The sequence below is a fragment of the Anas acuta genome, chromosome 2, assembly GCF_963932015.1.
Source record: "Anas acuta chromosome 2, bAnaAcu1.1, whole genome shotgun sequence".
Lineage (NCBI taxonomy): Eukaryota > Metazoa > Chordata > Aves > Anseriformes > Anatidae > Anas > Anas acuta.
This window is the reverse complement of record NC_088980.1, coordinates 37,382,023-37,400,308: the sequence shown is the minus strand read 5'-3', so window position 1 is coordinate 37,400,308 and position 18,286 is coordinate 37,382,023. Positions and strand designations below refer to the sequence as shown.

Below are 18,286 nucleotides of genomic sequence, written 5' to 3'. Positions count from 1 at the left end.
GGTTTGAGCACTGCGGTCACACCTACAGATGGGCAATTTTACAACTACTGGTTGTAATCTAGGTTTCGACTGCACTGGGGAAATCGAGAAGATCCCAGCAGTGACTTACTTTGACACACTGGGCAGGGTTGCCTAGCTGGGCAAAAGAGCAATTGCGCTGCCAGCTCCTGGGTGAATTTCCTTGTCCTGTGGCTCTGCAGCATCTGCACCAGGCTGGGGACGCTGCCAGCAGGAGGCTGGTGCAGCCCTCAGAGATGATCACTGCTGGCAAATGCCCTGGGGGCCTCGCTGGCTTCCCCTGAGGCTTCCTCCCAGCTGCGGGCTGCTGGTGCTGCTGCAGAAGCCACAGCCTCAGAGGGAAACAGCAGGGAGACAGCGAGCAGCTCTGGGAAGGCTGCAGCAGCAGGAGTGCTGCAGAGCATCGCACTGAGAAAAGGAGAACGATGAGACACAGGCAAAAAGAAATCCTCTGTCTTTCTAGTTAAGTGCTGTGTTCTTCCTCCTGCCCCCCGTTCAAATTTTTAGGATAAATAGCTCCCATCAGAGGATGGCAGCACTCCGTCGTTGCTCCTGAAAAAGCAGAGCCCATCGCCCTCATCAGGATGGGCCCACAGGGCTTCTGGAGCTCTGGCTCTGCATTTCGGGCATGGCCACGACAAGGCTGTCCTGGCCACAGCCAGACCACCCCAAGGACAGCAGGGCCAAGCCTGCTGACTCAGGGGACACTTCATTTCCCCACAGCTGCAGGCAGAGGTTGAGGCTGGCTTATTTTGCATCTCGCATCTGCTAGGGAGCCTGGCACCGTGCACTGCCCCTGCACAGTGAGGAGCAGGAATATACTCGACATGAAGAGCTGCATTTCACTCGGCGTCACAACTGCTGGCCTCTTCTCTGTGGCAGGGCAAGAGGCAGAGAAAGTGAACAGCAGAATGGACACAAAGGATCCAGGCTTGGGGATAACCCCAAAGTTGAAGGGAAGGATTATTTCCCATCAGAGGAGTACGATCACGGCTTAGCAGAAGGCACCACGAAGGGACAGTGCACATGCAGGAGGGGAACCTGCTCAAAATTTGCATTTTCATATTAGAGAAATCTAATATGCCCTTTATAAGTGCCCATAGCAGCTCCTTCTCTTACCCCAGAGAGTAATTACTCTTATGATCAGCTTCACAAGCAGAAGCCTAAATTCCAGCAGTATGTCCCAAGCCATTTGAAAAAGAGCCTACCTAGGATCTTTTTTACATGATTACAGGACCACAGAAATTTCAAGATGCATTTTTTTGGAATCATGGTGTCAAGAAGCTGAGAATCTTAGCTATCACAATGCTGATACCATCACTCCAGACAGCTGTATTTCAAGAAAAAATACTAGCAACGGGATCCAAAGCTTGGAGAAACCTCATCAAACCAGCAAGATCGTGATGCAGAATGCTGCAAAAGCCATCAACATATTTTATTAATTAGATTAGGATTAGCTGGAGCTTTAGTTAAAACACGCAAACATTTACTGTGCTATGTATCCTGATGATGTTAACATGGCATTAAATTACAGTTATGTATGTATAAAAGCTTTTTCATTGAGCAATGAAAACCAGTATTTTGCTAGTGAACTTCTGAACCTCTGTTATTTCAAAACGTATTAACATTGTTGGTGAAGGCAGAGAGACAAAGTTATGAGAGGGTAGACACTGAGAGTCTGGAAATTCTTGCTTTGTGGGGCATTCTGAGGACAAAACAGTCATGAGAAATCTCCGCCATCTCCCCAGCAATTTGTGCTCTAAAGCCAACCAGGAAACAGTCCCAGCCAGTATTCAGACAGACGCCAAGAACAAACATACTCGGTTAAAGAAAGCGTGTTAATAAGACCTTACTCCTCAATAGATGTAATCAATACATGAGCAAGCCAACAAATATATGGCTGGAGATGTCACCGTAACACACCAGAAATAATTGAACTATCCAAATCCACCCTGTAAGTAATGTCTTGTGCTTCTGTAATGTGGTAAAGCTATTTTGTTTGTCTATGTTTCAAGAAAATTATTGTGTCACCAGCAAGTTTGGATTTGAATAAGAAGACAGAGAGAAACCACGCTATTCCTTTTATTTTGGTTGAGATAGAAAACACTCCTACAGCGGGAAATGGCTCTGCAACACTGGCAGTCAGGGTGAGTCCTGAGCCTGACAAAAGCCTTAAATATATTAACACTTGCAGAACAATTGTGAGGTGGCAACATCACTTCATATCCCAATCCCTGATACCACCTGATACAGTATAACCCAGTAATTTATTACAGAATGAAATATTCAGCATCATTTCCCCATTTGTAATGGGAATATTGAAAGATTTCAAAAGTGTGCTTGAAAAGTTTTTTCAAATCTATTAATGAGCAACACTTTTTAATAGATAAGTGCTATCCTCAATTAGTTTTTCATCCTTTCTACCGTCTTGTATAGCATTTCTCTTCATTGCCTTCCTCTTTTCTCCCATGTCATCTTCCATGCAATGTATCGGTGGAGCACGTAAGGTGGTGGAGCACTGAAGTAGGTCTGGCCAGCCTGACCGCAGGCATGACAGGACAGAGAATCAGCACAATGATCTGTGCATCATGCTCTCTGTTTGGGTTATGCCCAACAAAGATGCCTGTTCTTCGCTTTTAAGTCTTAGTGCTCTTTCCCTATTCTTTTCTTCTTCTCCAGTGAGCCAAAATAACGTGTAGCACTGGAGCCATGTGACTCATTTCCTCATCAGTTGAGAGACTTCCTTTGATATTTTGATGACATAATTTTAAAATACAGTAATAAATTCTAGCATAACTTTAAAATTTACCACAGGCCACGTAGAGAAGCAGCGCGTTTTACTCCTACTGCTCTTATCTGCCTTTCCTGCTCCTTTGCTTATTTTTAACTGCCTCCCACACATCCTGGCCCCATGCTCTTCCGCCCTCCAGCCTCAATCTTTTCCACCTTTATTTCCCTACTATTTTTGTTTTCTTGGTTTTTATTTTTTTTTGCCACCCAGGATCTTCACCTCTACTGCCACAGCATATGAAATCTTCCCTTCTGTAGCTCCCCACCTTCCTTACCTCCGTTCAGTCACAGAAATGCCATAAATGTCTGCCTGCATCTTTCCCACCCACCCGTAACCCTTCTCAGAATTTCTCCCTGTCTGTCCGCCGTTCCTCAGAAAGCTTTCTGTACATGCTGCCTACCCTGCAATCTTCTCCTATTATGCCTCCTGCTATTCATTCAAGCTCTTGAAGCCCATCCAGTTTCTGCTCTATACTCTGGCTCCTTTTGCTGCCAGAAAACGGTCTAGTTCTCATATTTCTGGGCAAGGAAAAAATCTCCATTTCCTATCTCACTTCCTGGATACCATTTCACCATGAAATATCTCCGTCCTTTATATACTACTCCCCTTTCTCCCCAGTGCTGGCAGATCTTAAATTCCTGCCTTGCTTTCTGCCTTTTAGAGGTGCAGGTATCACAGCATCATTTATCTATCATTTATCTATCTGCCTCTTTTATGTATGACTAATCCGACCTCAAATATAGATAATCACAATGCCTCAGGCAGCTTAGCCCTAACTCTTGCCAGAGGATGAACCTGCTAGGAGACAGTCCTTTCTACAGAAATTACGTACAGGTCAAGTTTCATTGTGGAATAAAGAATGACATTTTCACCTCTATGGAAATCACTGAGACTTGAGGGTATGTCTGAAAATCCCATTTAATAGAATCTGGCGTTCTTTGGTCTTTCACATTTAAACCAATGATAAAGATTTTCATTAATATGTTGGCCAGCCAAAATTCCTCCAAGAACTAATAGCTGTCTTCTCGGAATATCTTGGCTTTCTTCATTTCTTCACTCATCTATCAATGCTTGTTCCTTGTAAATGCCAAAGATATGTTAGGTTATAACTGTTCTTTTGGTCACTTTTTCTTAGAGCTTTGTACATAATTCTGATCATCATTCCCTTCTGGTGTCCTAAGTCTCTAAAACCCACATCAAGCTTGTTTTCTCTCCTCACAGGAATGCCCACTTTACAGGTTACTTACTTAAACTTAGGTTCAGAGAGTTAATTCTCCACTGGATTTTTTTTTTTCTTTGAGATGTCAGAAGTCATATCTGGCCTAGATGTTTGCTGCTTCTTTGGAATAGACAATTACAGTGGTGTTTGCTTCAACTCTCTAATAAAGTAGCTGTATTCCTAGATATAGTATAACCTTTCATATTCAAGGGAAAAAAGAGCATTTCACTTGGGCTTACTGTTAACTCCTCTCGTCTAGACTTCAAAGTGAGACTGTATTTATGAGATTCAGTGAGCACCAGTCCTGAGGGCTCTTAGTCTGAAAGTCACTGCAAAAATAACTGAAAGGCAAAAAGTTCAAAATCTTCCCTTCCTCTCAGAACAAAGTTATGATTCATGGTCAGCAAGCCACCTAAAACAAACTAAAAAATTTCAAAAAGAAAATCAGTGATTACAAAGTCCAGTCACATCCTATCTAATGTATTTGGGTCCAGGATGTGACTTCTCAGTGAAGGCAAATTCTGCATTTTTCCCCTAACCATTGCTGAAGAGATTTTATCCAAGCCGCCTTCATTATGGACAGATGTTAATCTCAACTTCTTAGAAATAGGCCCCTCACAGTAACCACGGATGAACCCTCCATTATACATGTATTTCAGCCCTGCCAATTCTATAGTTAGAACGGAAATCCTAAGATTAAACCTGCCCATCATTCCTGCCCATGATAACCGCTGCTCCTCATTGCTCAGAATCCCTCCTTTATGTTCAGGCAAACCTCTTCTAGCTCACAAAAACCAGAGAGGTCTCCAAATCAATCTGCTTGGAGAATTCCTGTCCTTCATCCCTCTCCCTTCTCTTTGATGCAGCAACTGTGAGGAGAGGGAAGCAGCAGTGTTGCTTGATTGCCTCCATGGCACGCACGTTTTTCAGATGAAGCAACCCTCCCTGTGCCAGGGACCGTCAGGGGGCCAGCCTCTGCCACCACTTTACAGCACAAAGTGGTTGCACCACATTAAAGAGCGTGACCGAGTATTTTCATTACTGTCTATATGGTATGTAGCGTGCTGCTGCCAGCTTGTAATGCTAAATGTTAAACAGTAGTTTTGATGATATTTTATTGTTGGAAGAACAGCCTGCTCTTCTTGGAAACACTTCTTCCCTCCCTCCCTTCCAAGATACCCATAAATGGTTTCGGCCTTTTCAGCACAGGGATTTCAAAGTGTCCTTTCAATTAAAACCCATTTTTACTAGCTTGGATGATACTCTGGTTACAGTTTGGTTTTATAATTCTATTTTAAGGAATATGGTAATCTAAAAACTATAAGGGAGAGAATACCACTGCTTCTTAGAGCAGACTGAGATGAAGCATGTTCCAGGGTTAAATGGGCCTTGATTAATACTTGCATATAATTATTCTCCATGCCTGAGAAATCTCTGCGTAACTGGGAAGAATATGGTTTTGTGGTTGATCAGAGTTCCTGAAGTTCTGCTTGTTCCATTGTGTTACGTCTTGGACTTAGCTAAAAATGTGAAAATATGGCTGAAATTGGACAGTTCAGAATATGTGGTCAGTGCAGATTCTGACAAGTAACATTTGTGTTGTGCAATGAGAAAGGAAAAAGGTAACTGGAATTCTTCCAGACGTGCCATCCTCATGCACATACAGATACCCATCTCTCCTGCACCACGCACAGCTGTGTGGTGAGCATTATAGCCACTCATGTGCAGAATCCCAAGAAACTGAAGTGACCTTGAAAGAGGGGAAGCAGAATATTTGACAAAAGTGCATATGGGCAGCGTATCCTGAAGACCATTATTTACAGAGTGGATCTGTTTACAGACTGTTACACTTACAGTGGGCCACAGACACAGACAAAAGAAGTAAAGATCTCATCTTTTCTAGTTTAGGTCACAGGTGACACGATGCCTTGTCCCTAGGACTGTAAGGTCTGTGAAAAAATATAAGCAAGTTAATGTTCTGATTCCAATGAAAATCTGATTTATCACAGGTAGAACTTTCTGAGAAAACAGCTGTACCAACAGAACCATTTCTAAAGACCTTAATTTCCTTAATTTCCTCTTCTGTTCCCTTCTCAGCTGACCAGGGCTTCAGCCCTCAAAAAGACGGTGGATGCCAAGGGGTACAAACATGGTCCCACAGGCTGCTGGGGTCATGTCCTACATGGGATCATATCCCTTTCCAGAGGGAAAACCCTGTGTCATCAACAGCTTTACATGGCTGAAAAACAGCTTGGTCAGGAGAGTCTCTTCCAATACACAGCTGAAAAAAAATATATAACCATCCATTTCTGCAGCTTCCAAATGTTTGCTTTGCATGACTTCATGTAATTTGTGCTAGATTCTGCCAAGCTTTTTGAGATGTGCTAAGAGAAGAAGGAAAACAATAGATGAGGAATGTTTCCAGGGCTGAGCAGTGGTAGAGGATGGATGACACTGTCATCCATCAAAAAATGCTCAAAAAATGGTCAGTGGGCTGAGGTGGGCAGGTAGATCACAGCTATGTTGCCTGCCTGCTTACAAGGACTGCTGTCTCTGGCTGGTGCCATGCCCAGCTTACACACAAAGCACTGTATGCATTAGACAGAGACTCTAGGACAGGGTAACTTCATGTTAGAGATTGTAAAAATACACATGAGGGAGTGCTTTTTGCCTCAAATAACTTCAATCTATTGTTGTTTGTAAAGAATAAAAGCAAAGGGGAGAAAGAGAAAAAGAGGAATAGAAGTATAATAATTACACAGCAAGTGACCACGGCATGGTCTGACTTTAATGTTGGTTATGCTGGAACAAACCCGGAGTGTGTCCACTTCAGCCAGAAGTCCTACAGCAGGTGGAAAGCTCCATCAGTCAGAAGAAAAATAAAACAAATTCTGGGATTTCTGGGTGCTAGGGAGAAAGCCACAGATGCATTTTACACAGCATGAAGAGAGAAAAAGAAGTTAAAAAATTACACAGGATGGAGAAATAAGATGCTGACTGCTGACACTTGTCTAAGAAGCATTTGATAGCATTTATGGCACACCAATGTCCCCTCTGTGAAGTGAACCTAGATGAGCTTAGAAGGGGACTTCATATAAGCAGATTGGAAAACAACCTTTTCAGTGGAAAAGTAGCTTGTTTGAAGTCCATCGGGCTAGGGGAAAAAAAAAAAGGGAAGGGAATATACTAGCCCAGCAATATCGAGCACAATGATATTGGAGGGGGGGGAATGGGGACACTAAAGGCTGCAGTTCAGCAGTGTGGGGCTCTTCCACCCTCCTCCCCACACTTCCCACAGGCAAGCCTCCCTGAAGGTCTGCTTCTGCAGGCCAAATGAATATGAAAGACTTCAGGATGGGCACAAGGGGTATTTCTAAAATTTTAACATCCTTCTAGTACTGCCTGATTTAAGATGGAGAGGAAACACAACCTCCTTTTTTGTTTGCTGCTTAAGTGAGAATCACCGAATTAGGCATATTGTTTTTGTCCTTTTATTTATAGTGCAGTAACTAGAAGAAAATGATAAATAGACATCAAAATGGTAAATCTCTAGAAAAATGTAGTCAACCTACTTTGACTTACTTACAGTTTTGTTTTTTTTTTGTTTGTTTGTTTTGAAGAGAAAAATACCAGGATGATTTTCAAGACTCAGATATCTTGACTGAACACGATGTTTTGGCAGCATATAAAGAGCCATCACAGTGGCAGAAAGGCACTAGGAAACAGCTTTCACTGGGCAGAGGTCACTGTGCAATATAATGCTTCATTATATTCTCAAGGACTCACTCGGCGTTTGAAGTGAATACAGAATCTGCACTGTGTTTTCACCTCTAGATACTAAAACCAAGCCCATATACAATGAATTTTAGCATCTGTGTAAGCATATTTACATACCTGATTTTAGTACTCTAAATGCCCATCCAAAGTTAATGTTCAGTCACTTTTGCCTATGACAGGGCTGTCTTCCTAGTGGGAAACTATGCATCAGTGCCCACACCCAAAGGCAGATTCTTAGACATTATAGGAATGAGTAATACAAGAGCCCACTCACACTGTACAGGTCCCAGTACAGTGCATTTCATGCCACGTAACGTTCTTTATTTTTTCTGCAGTGGAATAATTTCATCTGCAGCACCTCTGCTTTCTGTCTGCTGGAATAACTCACCTCATTAATCCACTGAATATTTTCTAACAGCAGAAATGCCCTCACATCTCAGTATAAGAAGGATAAATAACCCTTTTAAAAACAAATGTTGGGCCAAAACTCTTATAATTTCAAATATTATTGCAAAATTTAAAGGAAGGATCTTTACTAAATAAGGTTGGTTGCCCCATATGCCAGAGAGGGTTTTGGTTACTTTTCCTGCTGGTCAAATAAGCCTGTACTTTGCACTCACTTGTAACTTTTTCAGTTGAAGAATTATCAGAATCTGTACAATTTGCCTCCTAAATACTTTTTTTTTTTTTTTTTTTTTTTTTTTGCCTTGGGTATAATCTAATAGATGAAAACATTAAAAACCTAAGGACAAACTTGATTTTGTGCCATACTCAAGTTTTAAAACACATTTACTGTTCTGAGTGGAGCTTATCTTAGTTATAGATTCAAGTTTCCTTTTTCTCAACAGATCTGAACAGTAAGCCGGCTCTCAGGATTAATCCACAGAATCAGATGAATCATACCACTATTTATTGATTTAACAGATAGGGGTTTTATTTGATTTTGACAATATCATTTGTGGTTGCTATTTTTATCTGCCTCTATTAGCATTTTTGAAGTGCAAAATATGTGACAGGGAAGTCATCTTTATATGTATAAAGAACTGTGCCATCTACCACCCATACGTCTAACCCCTGGCAATGCACAGCACTGAAATTCCAGGTAAGCCAGCATTGCAGATTGCTTTCACGAACCGTACCGGTTAAAATCGGTACAGGGCATAGTAAATGTAGTAGCCTGGTTATCTGGAGTAAAGCCTATTTAAAAAAGAAACTATTGAAAGAAGCTGGAAATAGGTACCTATTCTCAGGCAAAAGATTGAGATGTCGCCTTTCTGTGAAGACACGTGTACATCAGTGGTGGAAGGGGGCAGACACTCGAGCGAGAGCTCCCACCCGCCACAGGCTGTAGCCTCGCAGTGCTTTTCTCACTGACTGAATGAACATCACCTCCTTCTCTGCAAAACAGAAGTCACCAGGCTATGCACAGCAGCGGTCAGTTCCAGTTCGGTTCATTTTAGCAAGCTTTCTGCTACCCATTATCAAACAGATTCTACAACAAGTAGGAGTTTCAAAAGTGCTTAAATTATGTAGGGTCTCTAAATCCCACCTTGCCTGGGCTTTTCCTCGTACAGGCTCTGCCTATTTGTAATGCTTTAAAGAAAAAGAAAATGACAGAGGTCCATTTCTTCCATATTTCTTCCACAGTTTCAGTCCTCCATATGAAATTCTGAATAAAATCTGTTCCCCAGAGTTTATAGCAAAGCCTCTTTGGGATACAGTTACTCACAACTTCCTTTCCCAAACACAGCACTGCCAACAGATGACATTGCCGTAATTCAGGCCTTTGCACACTGTTCGATCTATTAGCTGATGGTATTTGAACTGCTCTGAAATGCTGCCTGAGCCTGCAGGTGCTGCCTCGAAGCATCAACACCAGCTCTGTCAGGTGGTGATAAATCCACTGCGGCTGTATTCAGGAGCATTATCTCTGGCTGCTAGGGCTGCTCCGTACTGTACTGGCTGCCTGAGACACTCTCAGACAAAATACCTGAATCAATGTGCTTATCTCCCCCCTTCCTGGCATTCCAATGAGGTGCCTTTTCTCCGTAATCTGCATCCTTCTGATGTAAAAAAAAAAAAACAATCATGTGACCATTGGCTATTTGCTTTTTCAAACATTATTTTCCACAGTAGATATGTGCATGGTGTCATTTTCACAAGGAAATGGTATGCTACAGGATCCTAACCACACCGGAGGTTTGCTCTGTCTACTTGACCCTTTTTATTTGATAAGTCCCCAGCATCTCTGACGACAGTTCCCAATGATACGGTCCCATTGGGTTAACGAACCCCAAGCCTGAATGAACTGGAAACGCTGAAAATCTGTGTCTCACGTGTTCTGTTCTCTGTCTCAGAAATCCCAAATGCAATTTGGAGATTTTCACATATTTTTAATAGCTTGTTTCTTATTTTGATATTGCCACCAATCTGTAAGACTGACAGTTATGGCAACCAGTACTGCGCTGCCTCAGCTGCACTCCTCTGCAAACTACTTAAATTCATGCCCAATAAACTATAACCTGTGGAAAGACAGAACGTGCTTAATTTGTAGATAGAAATTCCTGAGAGATTTAACATCAATCTAAGTTGTAAATGCACTTTCTAAATCCAGCAGAAAGCACCACTGTTCAGATAGCATTGTAGGCTCAAAGAACCACCTGCTTGCAAAGGTGGAAAGCAATGGATGGGAGAACGGCTGACCTTGTAGCAAAGAATGTGTTATTTGCCTTGCACCTAAATCAGCGATAGCATGAGCTAGATGGAGGCAGTGCTGAAGATCACAGCAAGTGGGAGGGAAGGGAAGCTGGTGTCAGCTGTCCATGGCAGACAGGAGGAGATCACTGGCTGGGTAGATGAAACGAATTCTGGAGAGCACCCAGGAGCTCCAGGGGGGTCAGTCTCCTGGGCTTAGGGCCAGCTTAGAGATAGCGCAGCTGGTGGCCTTGAGAGAAGGAGCTGGAAGAGACCTCAGCAAGGGCTGCCCTGCTTCCCAGGGACATGCTTTTATGCCGGGGGTCTTGCCCTTGGTCCCTGCCCACGATGTGCTGCAGCTGTGTGGCAGCCATGCCTGCACCCCACCATGGACCTGCTGATCCATAGGATGTGGGAAAGCAGGTCCTGGGTCCAACATCATCCAGGATGAATCCCAAGCCGTGAGGTGCGTAAGATCTGATCTGTTATCACTTACCACAAGTTTTTCTAATCTGGAGTAGGCAGAGAGTTGATTTGATGAGCCCTTTAGCTGCTGGTAGACACGTCACACCTCAGGTGACACAGCACCTCTCTCCACCTGGGCTCCTCCTTTGAAGCAAGCAGGAGCTGCACTTCATCCTTACTGATGAACATCGATACCAAACACCACAAGTGATTCCCTTGCCCTCTTCCTTTTAAAAAACAACTGGCGAGTGGGCTGAAATTCTTCCTTTAATTGTCTGGCGAGATTGCCAAATGGCAGCAGTCCTCGGCTGCTGTGCAACACATGGAGCTAAATTACTTTTTCAGCCCATCTCAACAAATCTGTGCCTGTTTTGCTTCAGGAGGCCAGCAATTCCCCTGCTACCAGCTTGGACTCTTTCAGTCATCTCTGCTTCAGGGATCCATTGTAATGTATTTTAATGTAACAACTTAAGAATTTCTGTCCTTGTTCCTTCAAAAGTAAACCCAGATAAATTGGAAAACTGTCCCTTTAATTGTAGGAGCTGGGAAATGATGTTCTGGTAATTCTGTGGTAATATCTTCAGGACTTTCTCTAGGATACTAACTTCACAAATAATTTAGTTAATCAGACTCCATGCTCCATCTGAGACTAATCGGGTTTACTTGTTTGTTTGCTTTAAATCAGATCAATGTATGTATAAACGAGCTCTGTAGACTTTGTCCTACCGAACTTCTATTGAAGGCTGAAGCCAGCGAGTCTGCCACCAATGCAGTTTATTATGAAGCTGCAGTCTGCTTGTAAACAAGGATTTGTAGATGAAAACATAGGGAAGTTTTTGCCAAACCATCTCTGACACAGTTTGTGATCAGCTCTGCCTAACACTAACCTCTCATATGCAAAGAGAAAAGCTTTCTCCTGCCTCCTGATGACTGCCAGAGCCTGTGACTCGGCTGCATCCACAGGCTTTCACTTTTTATTATCGGCTGTGATGCGTAAGTGCTGCTCTCCAGATTTCACACTTCTACAGCAAGACAGCTTCCCTCCACAGAGGCAGTGAGACGAGGCAAACATTTCCCCACTTCGTGCTCACATATTCTCACTGTTGCAACTGAGACTCGAGTTTCACTCATTCACCTTCTGCCGATTGTGGCTTTTCTTCCAAAGCTAACGCGTCTCTTGCAGCTGCAGCGGGGACTCGTGCACTTGACTCCTACTTCAGATTAACAAAGCTCTCCCTACCGACTCCGAAAATGACAGCCCGCTCAGCTTCTGCGGAAACGCTCTCCAGCACTTCTGGGAGAGCTGCCGTCTGCCTCACCGTCCAGACTGTGCATGGCTTGAAGCTGCCTACAAGATTTATTTCTGTGTCTGGAAGGAGACTCTCGCTGCGCTGTCCCAGTCACAATCTGTGCTTTTTTAATCAGATCTCGGCCCCCCATCTCTAGTTGCAAATCTGGCTCTTCTGCCTCAGATCGGTCACAAACATTTGTTTCTCTCCCATTGTCTTTATGTTCTTTGTTTCCACACAGTGCAATTTCTTAAAATATTCTTCTCCTGTCCCAGAGTTCAATCAAAGCCACGGAACACAACAGAAATCTGTTTCACTCAGCATGTGATTTTGAATTGGCAATTAACTTTCCTCTGAAACAAATTAATAAAAACAACTCCATGATCCACAGAAATACTCCAGCCTTCAATGAAAGAACAGCAAGATCAAATGCTCAAAATTAAGACATGACAGCCTGATAATTGACTGTGTAATTTACACATAACCACACGTTTTCTTGCCCAGAGCAGAAGACAGACTATCGAGCAACAGAACTGTGTTTGGACAGGCATCCTCTGCTTGGTCTTCTGGATGTGGCACATTTGATGAGAATCTAAATAATCTCAGTGTATATATTGGTTTGTAGCATATTATTTTGTACAGAAGTAAGACCCAAACAATCAGTTTTGTTTTGTTTTGTTTTTCTATTAACAGTTTGATATAAAAAGGGAAAATGGAAGGCAAAAGGTGTTATACTCTGCAATGAACTTTTCAGAACAAGAAATAATCCAGAATTACAAATTAGAAATACGAGAGCTGTGTGTTCCCAGTCCCACTGCATTGCCATTTGAGGTATACGTAACAGAAAACCAGTAGGGTATTTTCACAAGACAGACCCTGCTCAGAAGTTTGGAGAATTTAAACAATTTTATATGTCTGCTAACTAACCTGAATCTACTTCTGATGTGTTATTATCTTTAGGAATGAAAAGCCCCCAGTGAAAATCTAGTTGCTGTTATCTGACATTCACAATTGTGCTGTGAAAATTGCACAGACACGATGTCTTCTTTCTACATTATTTACCACTCCTTTAAAATCTCTTTTCTGCTATTCTCATATTTTCTTTTTTGTCAAACCACATGTTATTCAAGGATCATGGATATTTAGTCCATGTAAGTGCATAATGAGGACATTGAGACTAAGTATAATTAAAACCCTTCTACGTAAAATGATTGCATATTCAATTAATAGAAACATACTTTAAAATCTCCCTTGATTTTTAATCTGTTGACAGAGGCAGCTGCTGCTTCCAGTGGTCTTTTTGTATGCATTGACTCTTCTTGTCAGCAGTATTACATCAATAAATGCATACGCCTGTCATGCTGTGATTAAATAATGAAACTAAATTATCTCAATTCTGTCCCAAACCTCCTATGTAATCTGATTTAAATTTTATTTTCAATAGTCTGAACTTCAAATAGCTACAGTTAAGGCAACTGACTATTGAAATTACATCACCACTTTTAAGTAGGAAAAAACAACATATTTTATTTATATATTGCAACAAAAGACCCTTAAGACCAATCTACAGTTTGTTTTCTAAGTCATAAACACATTTAGAGGGAGCATAGTTAAACAGTTAAAACAGACAGTTACAAGATTCAGCCATGAGATTTTGTTTTATTTGTTTATTAATTACCATATCGTGACAGAAACTCTGCTGGTATTTCCATCTACTACCATCAGAGACATCATCATATGCACAGCCTTGCCTTAAAAAGGTACACAAAACCATAACTGAAAATACTGAAAAATAACTTGTAATATGAAGATATACTTTACAAAACAATAGTAATTAGGAGAAGTCATGGGCATTGTTTTTCAATAGAAGAAATGGGAAGTATCTTTGCTATATAGTTTCCAGATTTTGTCATGTCATGTTTACTTGCTTTGGCTCCAGTTATCTCTTCTCACAAATATTTTCCTTACCCCTCCACCCCACCACCCCAAAAAAAGCCTCTGCATAGATGGAATAACAAATTGTATGTGTTGGCAAAAAAAGTAATACTTCCCAGAGTGCCCTTCAGTACTTCAAAAAGCTGAAAAAAAAGTGCATGCCTGCTTTTCAATGTTTATCACCTATTCAATTTGAAAACAAGAATATTTTTTTCAAACTTTAAAACACATGGAAACAGCACCTGGAAAAAACATTATTTGTAAGCAAACCTTATGAAACCTTTTAAAGTCTTTGGGTTTGCTCTTGCATTTGGAAATATTGGTGCTATGCATGTACTCCAAGCATGTTGCCAGCTGTCCGAGACACCCGATCCGCAGCGTGCCGCTATCTACATACTTCGTATACATGGCCTGAAATAGGGGTGAAGGAAAGCAATGGAGGAATACAGTGACCCGAGGGATCAGGTTTTAAGTTTTTGGCTTAGAAGAACTTGTTTACACACCAAAATTGCACCATTTTATTCCACAGAATTTAGTAGAGTAAGATTACCTTGTGTCATCCGTGGTACATCAATAAAAAGGTGCTTACCTTGTAACAGTTTGATCTCTCTTAGAACTGCAGAACAAGCTAGAGCTGTTAGTCCTTCTATAAATGGTGCACAGTAGGAATTGTGCAATGTGGCTACACTGGAAAAGAAACCGTAACCTTATCTCACATTCCACTTGTGCTGGTATAACTCCATGTTGATGAAGCCTGATGATGGGGCTTGATCCACCAGGGCTGAGGCTGTCCCTGAAGATAACAGAAAAAGGCACGACAGTCAAGGAGGAAAAGACACGTCATGAAAATATAGTGAAAAACATTACAAGTGTCTTAATAACAAATTCATAAAGTAAGTCAATGCTTCAAATGGAGGCAGAAAATACTCAGTTCAGAAGCAGCCATGAAATCCTTTTCTAATACAGGAAGTGCTCAAAAGTGATCAGGGAATTTGAGTGTGTATTTTTTATGGGTTAGTGACTGAAAATGATGATGCAAATGAAACCACTGAGCAAGAAAGTTCATTTCAGGCTAATGTGCAAACAGAGCTGGAAAAAGTCAGGGCTCCATTATCTTATGAAAGTAATCATGGCATTCATCTCTACCTGATGTAGGATGCTTTTTGAGTAAACTGCCTTACAGATGATAGGCTTAAGTATAATTTTTCAGTAGTGGAGATGTTGTTCATCAGTTTTGAATGCAATTGTAAAAATCGGCTTATTAAAGACATAATTTTTTTTAATTTGCAAAAAGAAAAATGTCATTATTTAGAAGCACAGAACTCTTTGTACTGTCTCGAGAGCTCAACATTTGTCACTCAAGATATGTCCCTGTCATTCTTTTGGTCATCCAAGGATACCTCGCATTAAAAGCAAGATGAAATGAGAGACAGAAAAATATTTTCTTTAATTTTTTAAATTATTTTTTGAACACTAACCACAACTAAATGAAAAAGAGCATGCAACACACTTCATTTTTGCCAATCTGAACAGTATCAAGTGCAGAAAGCCACAGAGAAGGATGGGGCAAAATCTGTCCTTATCTGTGCAGCCCTAATTGCTGCCAGTCACATGTGTGCATGTTCCAGCTCACAGTGGCAGTGTAACTGTGAAAATCCCTCTCCTCCACTATTTATGTTGTGACTTCATCAACCTCTAAATGCATTTGACAAAGAAACATTTCCATCAGTGCAAATGCTTGGTTGCCACAGAAGAGAATTTGATTCAATGGCAGCATCCACTCTCGTAAATGTGTCCTCCCCAGGCAGGCTCCCAGCCCAGGGGTGTGAGTGACTCACGCACCAAACACCGGTGGTGGCTGTGCTCAGACGCACAGCACTGATTTCCAGTCTCCTCTGTTGCCCTTGCAATCCTAAAACATCACTTTTTTTTTTTTTTTTTTTTTTTCCGTTCTGTGTGCCAAAAACCTGTGAGGACGGGGTTAGGGTAACCCGATGCTGCGGGTGTGTGCTGTACACCACCAGGGCATGCAGGAGTGCAGATGATGCTGGGATAGTGGTAAAGGACTTGGGGGAGTGGAGGGAGCCAAATTTACTGCAGCCTCATCTCTATTCTTCTCTGGAACACTAACTGAGGTAAATCCTCACAACACAGCCAGGTTTTGTCCTATGGGAAAGAAGTTGCTTTGATCTAAAAGAGAAACCAGGACGAAGCACTGTGCATGCAGCATGCACGGTCAGGCACAGACGCAAGAATGAGCTGGAAAGCAAAGGCAGATGCAGCCTACGGTGTCTCCCCCTCCAAATCCACAGAAGAAAATGGTGTTGTCCTATCCTGTCTGTCATCTAGCAAAAGAAGACAGCAAACTAATGGAAACTGAAGCTGGAAAAAATCTAACCAAAGAGAGATAAACACTGGAATGGCAGAATTAATTACTCTTGGGAAATGATATATTCCTGGTAACTGCATCTGGTTCAACATTGCTGAGCTCCTCCTAATAGTAAAGCAGTAGAGTAATGGGCACAATATAACAGTTTGTGACAGAACAAAGATAAACACCCATCACAGAAGCAGTCCTGAAAACCAATTATTTAGCTACATCGGTTTGTATCAGCCTTTTATAAAATAATATTTGCTATATGTGACACTAAATAAGTTAACAATACCTCCACAATTTGAGAGAAATTCTGATCTAGCACTGTTCAAAAAAGGACATACTTGTTTACTCTGAAAATTTCCTCTGCCTATATGCTAATCATATTACTGCTTACCCACTGGGGGAAAAGAAGAGAAATAAGAACCTGTGAGGATAACATAAGACACAGACATTCTCATAAACCTCACTTCACATTCAATATAACTGTTCAGTTTTACTGACAAACAATTTCAGTTACAACAGCTCTGAAACTGAAGAGTCCTATTGACTTCAATATAACTGTTCTGCATTTTTATTCTTTTCCAGAAGGTTGAATCCACGCTGAAATCAAGTAAAGTTGCAGATTTTTTATTTTTTCATAAAAATAACGATTCAAAAAAAGCTTTCAATTAGTGTGGGATAGCAGAGGTGAGAAAAGACAACGATTTATTAATATCTTCAAGTATCAAATCCTTTTCCAGAGCAATTCTAATCCTGTGAGACCTTCTTGCATGTCTTCCAGTGCTCTCTTGAGCAGCAGCAGTCCCTTACTGGGGGCTGAATGCAATGAGCTCTCCCCTGTTGCCAAGATCTTCCACGGAGTACTTACTGCAGGATCAAAGTGTAATGCTCAGGAAATAAATATTTAGGTAGCAAAACACTTCTCTGTGTAATTAAAATGCCTGAAGCCTACATGTGTTACAACCCAATTTTCCACAAAATGACCTCTCTTTCCACTAATGTTCAATTATGAACACTTCTATGAATATATGACTCAGAACTCGTCTATATAAGGGCTCTTTGTTAACCTGTGGTCCTGCCTGAGAATCTGCACCAAGCACCTCACAACTCAGCCAGGACACTTACTTCGAACAACTCCTTCAAGGGACCCCACAAAAGTTTGCTGTCTATGACTGAGGATGTTCAGAAGCAGCCCAACCACCTTATAATTCTATGTTTTGTGTCTGTGTGTGTCTGTGTGTGTCTTGTTGTTTATTTTTCCCGCAGATCTCACTAGTTTTTCTGACAACCAGGTGGTTTTTGGCTGATAAACAACAGTTAAATACAGGAGAAGATGCAGAGCCAAAGCTAGGTATAGAAGGTTATTACTAGATGTCTTACTAAACAGACTAGTAAGACTAAGAGTCTTACTAGGCTAGAAACCAAATGAATCTACATATGAGAAGCCACAGCTGGATCATTGTTTTTATACATAAATGAGAATTCAGCCAAATCCAGTGCTTTTTTTTTTTTTTTTTTTTTTTTTCCAGAAGCAATAGATTTAGGAGCTCAAGTCCAAATTTATAAACAAAGAACAAAAAAGCACCCCATACCCTGAAAGGTACTTCACCATGTAGTACCAGGCCCTGAGAGCAGGAGTAGGCCCTACAGCCTCCTGCCCCCTCACCCACCTGAGGTGTCATGGGCCCATCGGGCTATAAATAATTCACCTTTATGCTGCC

At 41.6% G+C, this 18,286-nt stretch overlaps 1 long non-coding RNA gene across 3 annotated transcripts in view; it reads right to left on the bottom strand.

Annotated features, from left to right (window-relative positions):
* Positions 1 to 14,986, bottom strand: part of LOC137852522 (uncharacterized) — a 28,938-nt gene extending 13,952 nt beyond the window's left edge. For 2 of the 3 annotated variants that reach the window (XR_011093906.1, XR_011093908.1), the window contains exon 1: positions 14,778 to 14,986. This is a non-coding gene — a long non-coding RNA (uncharacterized lncRNA). Of the gene's footprint in view, positions 1 to 10,995; positions 12,607 to 14,777 lie in introns of all 3 variants that reach the window. The other variant, XR_011093907.1, reaches the window with a different exon arrangement.
* Between the last annotated feature and the right edge of the window lie 3,300 nt (positions 14,987 to 18,286).